Source organism: Ipomoea triloba, chromosome 12 (genome assembly GCF_003576645.1).
Source record: "Ipomoea triloba cultivar NCNSP0323 chromosome 12, ASM357664v1".
NCBI classification, from domain to species: domain Eukaryota; kingdom Viridiplantae; phylum Streptophyta; class Magnoliopsida; order Solanales; family Convolvulaceae; genus Ipomoea; species Ipomoea triloba.
The window spans coordinates 11,648,739-11,659,578 of record NC_044927.1 but is presented as its reverse complement, the minus strand read 5'-3'; the positions used below and the strand labels follow the sequence as shown (position 1 = coordinate 11,659,578).

The 10,840-nt window shown below is 44.6% G+C and overlaps 1 long non-coding RNA gene across 1 annotated transcript; it reads right to left on the bottom strand.

The window, feature by feature from the left end:
- Positions 1-83: 83 nt before the first annotated feature.
- Positions 84-2,600, bottom strand: LOC116000385. Its single transcript, XR_004094101.1, has 3 exons — positions 2,202-2,600; positions 941-1,442; positions 84-253 (listed from the first exon to the last, which is right to left on the bottom strand). It is a non-coding gene; the product is annotated as an uncharacterized LOC116000385 (long non-coding RNA).
- Between the last annotated feature and the right edge of the window lie 8,240 nt (positions 2,601-10,840).

Here is a 10,840-nt window from a genome sequence, read left to right as displayed (position 1 = left end):
CCCCCCCCCCTCCCCCCCCCCACACACACACACACACACAAAAAACCATTACGCAAGTCTGGTATTACTTTCACTATAGCCATCCGTTCGCTGCATCAATATTTCTATGCAGCGCCATTAGGGAGCTATCAACCATTCATCAACATGCCATTCCCTATCGCTACATTGCTAAGGGCATGAAGACGACATCGCCACCATCATCTGCCAGGTTATTCATTGCCAAGTCCGACCAGCACACCCATTGGCTGATGCCCTGATCCATCGGTCAAAGCATCATGTTAGCTAGAGTCTGTTCGGTTGTTACGGATTTAAAAAAAAAATTGATAAAAAGAAGAAAAAACCGACAAAAAAGGGAAAAATCAAAAAGAGTTTAAGAAAAAAAAAATAGTTTTATTGATCTCTCATTTTTTGACTAGTATGTGGTTTCGCCATGCTTAGTCCTAAATTTTAAATTGACCATTAATGATCCTAGGACTTTTGAAATTTAACTTGCCGTGGTCCTGTAATGCCCCAAGAGAGTTGAAGGACGGAGAAGAGTAGAATTTGCAGGAGGGAGAAGAAGAAAGATAATAGTTTGATTAATTTTCAAGCATATCCTCATTACAATATCTATTTCATATTTATACTAAGAAAAAGAAAATATCTAATAACAACTCAACAACAAACTTAACAGTTCAGGGAGTGAAACGACGCCACTCTAATTATTACTTCTTATACCGGTTCCACTCTTCTTCGACCTCTTGTTTTTTACATCCATTTCCTCAGGGTGTTACACACCTTCCCCTTTACTAGATCCTTGTTCCCAAGGATCAATCAAGGAAAATGGTTAGTAACATGATGATAGGTTCAATCTCAGCAAACTTCTTTAACACATCTGATTCAAACTATACTACTTATATTTGAGTAGAGTTCACATAGAATTCTTGAACAAATAACTTACCTATAGCTTTAAGTGCACCTGTAGTATCTTCTCAAGGTTACTCCATTTTGTGGCCTTCAACAGTGCAACAATTTCAAATGTTTCTCTCTTTGTTTTCTTCAATTGTGTCCCCCTAATTATTTGAGTCTGTAACAACCTCACCATCTCTATTCTGCAAATGACTCAAAGAACTCTCTCTAGTCAAGGACCCCTGCTCAAGCCAGAGGATTAAGCTAATTAAACTAAATACTCTCATGTCAGCCAGCACTTTATCCCTTACTTTCAACTCAACAATGTCCCCTAAAACAACATCCTTAGCAGGTAAGCTGGAAGCTTATTCCCCTTGCGAATCACAGTTGCATGTTAGATTGGATCTCTTTCAAAGCCTCCAAAGCTTTCCCTGCATGGTTTTCTTGCCAAACCCTTATTATGGAATTAATAATCAAAATCAAGAATGTCACCAGAGGCTCCACAAACGCAGTGATCCCCCTCTCACCACCTTTGTGTCTCACCACCTTTGTCTCTATCATACCAAGCAAAAACAAATGATATCACAACAAAAAGCAAAATCCTCACTAGTGTATCATTAAACTTATTTAGAATCAATCTAAAAATTGACAGTCCCTCATGCTTCTCAAATTCATTAACCATAGATTTCTCTCCTCTTGATAGCTTCTTTCTTTAAAGTAGACATTAGCCTTACATACGTATTCATGACACTGGTTGATATATTAGACAGTGACACTAGCTCAACCCCTTCATTTATTTCCCGTAAATCATTATGCACCCTCTACCACACTAGGTCATTATGAGCTTTCTCTAGTCTATTCCCATTTTCAAGCAATACTTTACCAATATCTTTAGGATTTAAGAAGATTAATAACTCCTGAACTATAATTTTAAGCATTCCTTCCGTATCAAAAGTAGTCTCTCTGTACATTGGCATTTTAAGATCATCATGTAAGACATACTATTTCACTTCAGCTCTCACCACCAACTCCATAGTAGTTAAAACTATTCCTACAATCGATGTTCACTCCTGAAATTTTTCCACCCAAAATCACATAATCCACACCAACAATTTCATCACAGTTCATGAGTTCATCACCTCATGCATACCCAAATGATCCATTACAACACAATGAACAGGGGCGAGTAACTCTACAATTTGAACAGTAACTTGAACTTCAATATTTCCTTTAATATCACTAAGTTCCTCCAATTTATCACTATTCTTATGCATGTCGTTAGCAACAAAGCAAGGAGCAGCCCAGTCACTTACCTCAACGTTTGGGTCCATCTTTACTACATCGGAATCTCTCTCGATCTTCACTAGCTCTTCACTTGGAATTTGAAGATCTTGCCCATGGATTGAAGCTAATCCTGGAGTTTGAGCCACCACTATAGGAGCGGATCTGCGGAGATCAAGAGCCTCCATCACCTCGTCTCTGAAACTGGACAACTCCACTCTTAATTTCTCCTGAATAGCTTGAAATCATGTATCAATTTCGCTGCTCAATTGCACCATCTGGGCTTCCAGCTAGTCCATTCGAGCTTCCATGGTGGTAGGTTTTGGGCTTCCATGGATGAGGAATCTGATACCATTTGTAATGCCCCAGTAAACAAAAGCCTCAGTAGAAAGATATAACTTGACGAAGAGTTTGTTAATAAATCTTCCTAACCTACTCAGATTTAGGAATCTGTGCAATATGAACCAAGAGTTATGCCTCCTCTTTGGAGAAGTGTTAGACATATTCGTTCATTAGACATATTATAGTTATCTTTATGACGCAGAGAGTGTCTTTGCAATTGGAGATGATATGTCTAGTGACGATCCTATCATTTACAAAGATAGATATTAGATATCAATTTTAGAATGTGGAATATCTGTTTTGACAAGGTAGTCAAATTGTTTGGCTATATTGTAAAACATTGATGATCCATGTGTATAAAATGGCCAATAGGAGTGCTATCACATTTCTTGTATTATATGTAGATGGCATACTAATAATAAGAAATGACGTAAGCATGATGATTCCAGTAAAAGTTTGATTATCTAAAATTTTCTATATGATATATATGAGAGAAACAACCTATATTCTTGGAATTCGAGTCTATAGAGATAGATCAAAAAGATTAATAGGTTTATCTCAAAGTATGTATATAAAATATTGAAGTTGTTCAATATGTTAGATTTTAAGAAAGGTTTTATTACATTTCAAGCATGAAATCTATCTTTTTAAAGTTTGTGTCCTGACACAACTAACGAGAGGGATCACATAAGTAAAAAAGTACCATAGGCTTCTGCTATTGGGTGCATATCTTATATATGTGATGTTACATGATCTGATGTTGCTCATATAATGAGTGTCACTTGTGATAGGGAATATTCCCCGAGTTTGACCTCCCTTTAGGATCATTTCCCTCGCTTTCTAGTCGGGTCGAAGTCAAACGGTTCGAGTCAAATGTCCTATAATCAGTCAATATTTTAGACCTATATAAAGGTCATTAGTCTATAAAATATGGGACATTTTGGCCCCCTCTCGGGGCTCTCTCTATAGAAACACTTAAGCTCTATCCTCTCTCTAAAAGATTCAATAATAGCAATGAATGAGAAGGGTTTTGATGGCTCATCTTTCCTTTATCTACTTTTCCTTGTTCATTTGATTTTCATACGCTTCATATACATACAAAATACACCAAGGGAATTAAACACTATCAAATGGCGCGGTCTGTGGAGACCCTACAAAAAAGCTGGGTTCCTACTATCATCTCGGTTTCTTTCTGGTCTCCCATATATCAGATTCTAAGTCCATCACACGCGCAAATCGGATGAAGAAGTTGCAAGACGATGTTGCTGCTGTCGTGGCCTGCATGCACCACCGCTCGCCATCCAGTCGTCGGATCTGCCTATTGATGGCCGCTACTACATGTTGAGGAGCGAGAGAGAGCAAAGACCTGTTGGTGGTCGTTGCTGCATGTTGAAGAGTTTGTCTCACCAGTGGATGCACGAGGCTTTCAAATTCGTACATGTCAAGATCTGATACATCCTCATTATCAAGTATCATCATCTTCATCATCAACTTCTTCGTCCATTCTTTGCCGTCCACCCCCTACCACACTTCCGGTCAAGCTTCACCGCCGATCTATTGCTGCTGTTGTTGTTCGTAGCCGCTGAAGGTCGCCAGAAGCTCGTCGGGTTCACCTGTGATTGTTGCTACCGTAAAGATGAGAACAAGTCATGGCTGGTGTCAAATGCTTCAATGGCGTTGTAGATACAAGTTTGAGCCTCAATATCTTTATGCTTTTTGGTGGGCGAAGTGTCTTTGTACATTTTTGTTTGTGTAAACCACAAACAAATGTGGGCGGTGGTTGCATGCGGGTGAAAAGAACGAGAAAAGGTGGAGTTACTGAGGGGCTTTGGAATTAGAAAAAGTAAAGTGGGTGGTGGAAAAAGGCTTTGGAATTGAGAAATAAAGGAAGTGAACGATGGGGTCAAAAAAAAAGAGGGTAAATTGAGATATCTGCTGATGGTTTCCCGATCTTCAGGCGATCGGCCGGCGGGCCAACACTACCGGAAAATTAAAAGAATGATAAGTATATTTGATGTCAACTCTCAAGTTGCTTAATCTCTTTTTCATACATCTTAACCCCCCCCCCCCCCCCCGTTCAAAGGGTTCGTGCAGCTATATATCTTACGCACCTGGTCGGTTACGCACTTAATCTCCTAATTAATGATATAAATAATGGCTCATAAAAGACATTAACTACTCATAATGACGGACACTCAACGTAGATAGCAGTTGATTCCTGCCTTCGCAGATCGTCTCCACAGAAATTCATTTAAGATCAACTGGTCACTTAGTATACCCGGTCGGATAGCTCCTTCCGACCGACTGGTCTCCACGGGGTCGGGGATGGTCTTTGAATGTTCAGGAAATTGATGCTTATTGGCTTTGCCTTCCTACCGACCGACCTCCAAGGGAGTCGGGATGGTCCTTGAATGTTCAGGACATTGATGCTTATTGGCTTCGCCTTCCTACCGACCGACCTCCAAGGGAGTCGGGATGGTCCTCGGATGTGCAGGACATTGATGCTTATTGGCTTCGCCTTCCTACCGACCGACCTCCAAGGGAGTCGGGATGGTCCTCGGATGTGCAGGACATTGATGCTTATTGGCTTCGCCTTCCTACCGACCGACCTCCAAGGGAGTCGGGATGGTCCTTGAATGTTCAGGACATTGATGCTTATTGGCTTCGCCTTCCTACCGACCGACCTCCAAGGGAGTCGGGATGGTCCTCGGATGTGCAGGACATTGATGCTTATTGGCTTTGCCTTCCTACCGACCGACCTCCAAGGGAGTCGGGATGGTCCTTGAATGTTCAGGACATTGATGCTTATTGGCTTCGCCTTCCTACCGACCGACCTCCAAGGGAGTCGGGATGGTCCTTGAATGTTCAGGACATTGATGCTTATTGGCTTCGCCTTCCTACCGACCGACCTCCAAGGGAGTCGGGATGGTCCTTGAATGTTCAGGACATTGATCCTTATTGACTTTGCCTTCCTACCGACCGACCTCCAAGGGAGTCGGGATGGTCCTTGAATGTTCAGGACATTGATGCTTATTGACTTCGCCTTCCTGCCGACCGGTTCGTCCACCTAGTCGCCTCCATATACCATCATCTAGTCCCTCACTTTCCTTGGTTTAAGGAACCGAAGCCTAGGAAAGTATATTCCCTTGACAAAGTGGATCCGTATCTCTGTCATATCTTTCTCCCTGTCAATTCCAATCAGAATCCCTGATTTTACTCGATTATCAAGAGATCTTCACCAAATCTATATGTTAGAACCTTCTTTATTTTGACAACCGTCCTTTTTGATCTTTATCCTTTTTGCCCTATCCCTTTAACTCGCTCCCTTCTACTATAAATATTCTCCTATTCCCAGAAGGGCTCACCTTCCTTTGCTGATCTCAATGAAGAAAAGAGACATCGCCGGTCCTCCTTCACGACGTTCCCTACGCTTGGCCGAGCAGGCCCGGCAAGAAATGCTCCGTCAACGGAAAAATGCGCATGGCGGTCATGAAGTGGGGGATACCCATAAAGATCCTCTTCTCATTCCTTCAGATGAAGAGAAGGAAATGGCGGCCCCACCACCTCCTGAAACTGAAGTAGGCTCTCCACTTAACCCCAACTACGATTCTGACTACTTGGAATTCCTAACGGAATTCTTGGCTGATGATTCCTTAGGGAATACCCCTCCAGCTTCTCCAGCGACTCCGGACACAGTCTTCCAGTTACTCCTTCAGCTGCTTTTGAGGTTGATCCACCGTCTCCTCCTTCTCAGACGCCATCCGTGATTTCTGCCGATTCTCCTACTGCCTCAGCTTGACCTCCCACCAACCGAAAATCTCTATGCAGCCATAACCGTAGACATGCTAGGCCCTATAGGGCTATTTTGTATCCTCGGCTAAGCTTTTAATGAATAAATGGCTCTTTTGCGTATAACGTCATTCTTTTCATGTCTTTCTTTCGCGCTTTTTCTCCAGGAGGCACGCTTAGCCGAGCACTGACTCCTTTCTTCGACTAACTATCACAACCACTTTACGACTTCTTCTCACACTCCCTTTTCAGTGAGGCACGGTTGACTGAGTGCCGACTCCGTTTTCAGGCCTCCGGACCAACCAACACTCCAACCTTACGACTTCTTCTCACACTCCCTTTTCAGGGAGGCACGGTTGACCGAGTGCCGACTCCATTTTCAGGCCTCCGGACCAACCAAAACAACAACCTTATGACCTCTTCTCACACTCCCTTTTCAGGGTGGCACGATTGACCGAGCGCCGACTCCATTTTCAGGCCTCCGGATCAACCAAAACACCAACCTTATGACCTCTATTCGCACTCCCTTTTCAGGGAGGCACGGTTGACCGAGTGCCGACTCCATTTTTAGGACTCCGGCCTAAGCAACACTCCAACCTTATGACTTCTTTTCACACTCCATTTTTAGGGAGGCACGGTTGACCGAGTGCCGACTCCATTTTCAGGACTCTGGCCTAACCAACACTCCAACCTTATGACTTCTTTTCACACTCGGCCTAACCAACACTCCAACCTTATGACTTCTTTTCACACTCCCTTTAACCAACACTCCAACCTTATGACTTCTTTTCACACTCCCTTTAACCAACACTCCAACCTTATGACTTCTTTTCACACTCCCTTTTCAGGGAGGCACGGTTGACCGAGTGCCGACTCCATTTTCAGGACTCCGGCCTAACTAACACTCCAACCTTATGACTTCTTTTCACACTCCCTTTTCAGAACACTCCAACCTTATGACTTCTTTTCACACTCCCTTTTCAGGGAGGTCCAACCTTATGACTTCTTTTCACACTCCCTTTTCAGGGAGGCACGGTTGACCGAGTGCCGACTCCATTTTCAGGACTCCGGCCTAACCAACACTCCTACCTTATGACTTCTTTTCAAACTCCTTTTTCAGGGAGGCACGGTTGACCGAGTGCCGACTCTATTTTCAGGGCTCCGGTCTAACCAACACTCCAACCTTATGACTTCTTTTCACACTCCCTTTCCAGGGAGGCACGGTTGACCGAGTGCCGACTCCATTTTCAGGACTCCGGCCTAACCAACACTCCAACCTTATGACTTCTTTTTACACTCCCTTTTCCGGGAGGCACGGTTGACCGAGTGCCGACTCCATTTTCAGGCCTCCGGACCAACCAAAACGCCAGGCCGGCTCTTCTCTGTCAGCCCCATCAGCCAAAAGGGTGGCTGTCGGTCTTGAGATTGATGCCGATGACGGCATCGTTCAAGGTGCTTTTCCAGTGCATGACTGGCTGGACAAAGTTATCCTTCCCAAGGACGCAGCTCACTACGAGAGTCATCCTTCCGAGAAGGTCTTCAAAGGCGTCTCCCGTTACTTGTATCGGGTAAGCTATACTCATGTCAAGCTCTCGCATGGATTTCATATTGCACTCCTCATTTTTTTTATTACTTAGCAGGCTCTTGCTGTCCAGTCTGAAATGCGGAAGAGAATGAGTCTACTCTTGGCAAATGCGGAGCTAGTGCCGACTCTAAGGGCCGACCTTCACAAACGGGAGAAAGAGCTGGATGACTCGGCACTCCGGGTAGGTCAACTGGAGTCGGAGCTCGAGGCGGAGAAGAAGAAGAGTGCTGAGGCTGCGGATTTAGCCATGGCTACTTATAAGTCTTCCCGAGCCTTTGAAGAGGATGTGTTGGCCAACGTTCGTTCGAGGTTAAGGCTGCTGGCCATGGAGTGGCTAAGTTCTGATGAAGGTCGAGCCTATCTGACGGATCTGGGAGAGGAGGATTATCACATGGGGTCTTTGGACATGCAACGTGACATCTACCCGGTTCTTTTGGAGAGGGATCCGACTTTCGACCCAGAAAAATGGGGCCTTCCAGCACAGTTAGCCGAGCTTCCTTCTCGCATTCCTGCTACCCCCGCACGTCAACAGGGGGCCGGAGAAACCGACAGGGCCACTCCGGAGAACTCAAGTGGCGGGCAAATTCCGATGGATTCCTCATATCTGAATTCTGCTGCTAACTTGACTGCTCTGGCGGGAATGGATCGCAATCCTGTGCCTTCAATGCTCAACATATCAGAGGAGGAGGAGCCGGCGGAAGGTGGCTTAGTACAACGCTCTCGCCTTCAAGGAAGCACCAACGACCCTCCTCCTACTGGCTCAACGGAGGGGGAGATAGCTGGTGGCAACTCGGGGGTTTAAAAAATATTCGCTGCGCTTTGTTTTATTTGAACTTTTGTAAAGGGGCCTTTTTCGACTGCCTTAGGCCTTTTATGTTTTGAACAAACAATTGCCTTTTCTTTTCGTTTGCTTGTCTTGGCTTTACTCCATCTCTCTTTGCTCTTTCCCTCACCTGATAATTCGTTGACCTTAGCTGCATGCCAAGTCCCTCAGTCGAGGTCTCATCTGACAGGTTTTCTCAACCTTCTTGAAGGCAAACAACTGCCAAACTCAAATATTCCGAGTCCCTCAGTCGAGGACTCCTCCGACAGGTTTTCTCAACCTTATTAAAGGCAGACAGCCGCCAAACTCATATATTTTGAGTCCCTCAGTCGAGGACTCATCCGACAGGTTTTCTCAATCTTATTAAAGGCAGACAACCGCCAAACTCATATATCCTGAGTCCCTCAGTCGAGGACTCCTCCGACAGGTTTTCTCAACCTTAATAAAGGCAGACAACCGCCAAACTCATATATTCCGAGTATCGAAACGAAACTTAGGTTATCTCAACCTAACTTTACTCAAGGGCAAATAGACTGCCAGACTTATAAGGATCCGAGGATCGAAATGAGACTTAGGTTATCTCAACCTAACTCACTCAAAGGCAGACAGACTGCCAGACTCATAAGGATCCGAGGATCGAAATGAGACTTAGGTTATCTCAACCTAACTCACTCGAAGGCAGACAGACTGCTAGACTCATAAGGATCCGAAGATCGAAATGAGACTTAGGTTATCTCAACCTAACTCACTCAAAGTCAGACAGACTGTTAGACTCATAAGGATCCGCAGATCGAAATGAGACTTAGGTTATCTCAACCTAACTCACTCAAAGGCAGACAGACTGCCAGACTCATAAGGATCCGAAGATCGAAATGAGACTTAGGTTATCTCAACCTAACTCACTCAAAGGCAGACAGACTGCCAGACTCATAAGGATCCGAAGATCGAAATGAGACTTAGGTTATCTCAACCTAACTCACTCAAAGGCAAACAGACTGCCAGACTCATAAGGATCCGAAGATCGAAATGAGACTTAGGTTATCTCAACCTAACTCACTCAAAGGCAGACAGACTACCACACTCATAAATTCCCTCAAAAACAAGATGTCGCCAAAAAAGAGATCACTCTATTAAAATTCGTGACTTTCATTACAATCTTTTAAAAGCCTAACCTTCTACTGAAAGAATTTCTTCAGGTGCACCGCATTCCATTTCCTTTCCACAGCCTGCCCTTCTGGGGTCTCCAAACGATATGTTCCCGGGCGAATGACTTCTCTGATTCGGTAAGGACCTTCCCATTTGATTGCAAATTTCCCACCTTGATTAGGTTGACTGGCGTCCCGGTATCTTAAGACCAGATCTCCCTCTTGAAACTTCTTCTCCTTTACTCTTTTATCATAGTAGCGTTTGACCGACTGCTGATATTCGGCCATTCGTCCATGCACCGCGTCCCTCCTTTCCTCAAGGAAGTTTTTCTCTATTTGCAAATTTTCTTCGTTTTCATCATCGTTGTACTGTAATACCCGAAGGGTTGGGGTGGTAATCTCGGCAGGTATCTTGGCTTCGAAGCCATAAGTCAGAGAGAAGGGGGTCTCCCCGGTTGCTCTCCGAGGAGTCGTTCGATATGCCCATAGGACTCGATCTAACTCATCAACCCAGGTTCCTCCCAAGTCATTTAACTTTCTTCGGATTCCATCCACAATGGTTCGATTAACATTCTCGACCTGACCATTGGCCTGGGGGTAAGCTACGGAGACCCTGGTGTGTCGTATTCCGTACTGTTGGTAAAAGTCTCTAAAGGGTCGGCAATCGAACTGTCTTCCATTGTCACTAACCAGGTGCTCCAGGAGCCCAAATCGACAAATGACCTTCCTCCAAAGGAACTTGCGGCATTGAAACTCAGTGATAGTTGCCAAGGGCTCGGCTTCTACCCATTTGGTGAAGTAATCCACAGCCACCACACAAAATCGCAACCGTCCGGGTGCCTGGGGCAACAGCCCTACGATATCAATTCCCCATTTGGCAAAGGGGATAGCTACCGTAATCGGAGTATAGAAGGAGGCCGGCCGAGTGTCTTTCTTGGCGAAAGACTGACATATCGCACATCTAGCGACTCGGTCGATGTAGTCCTT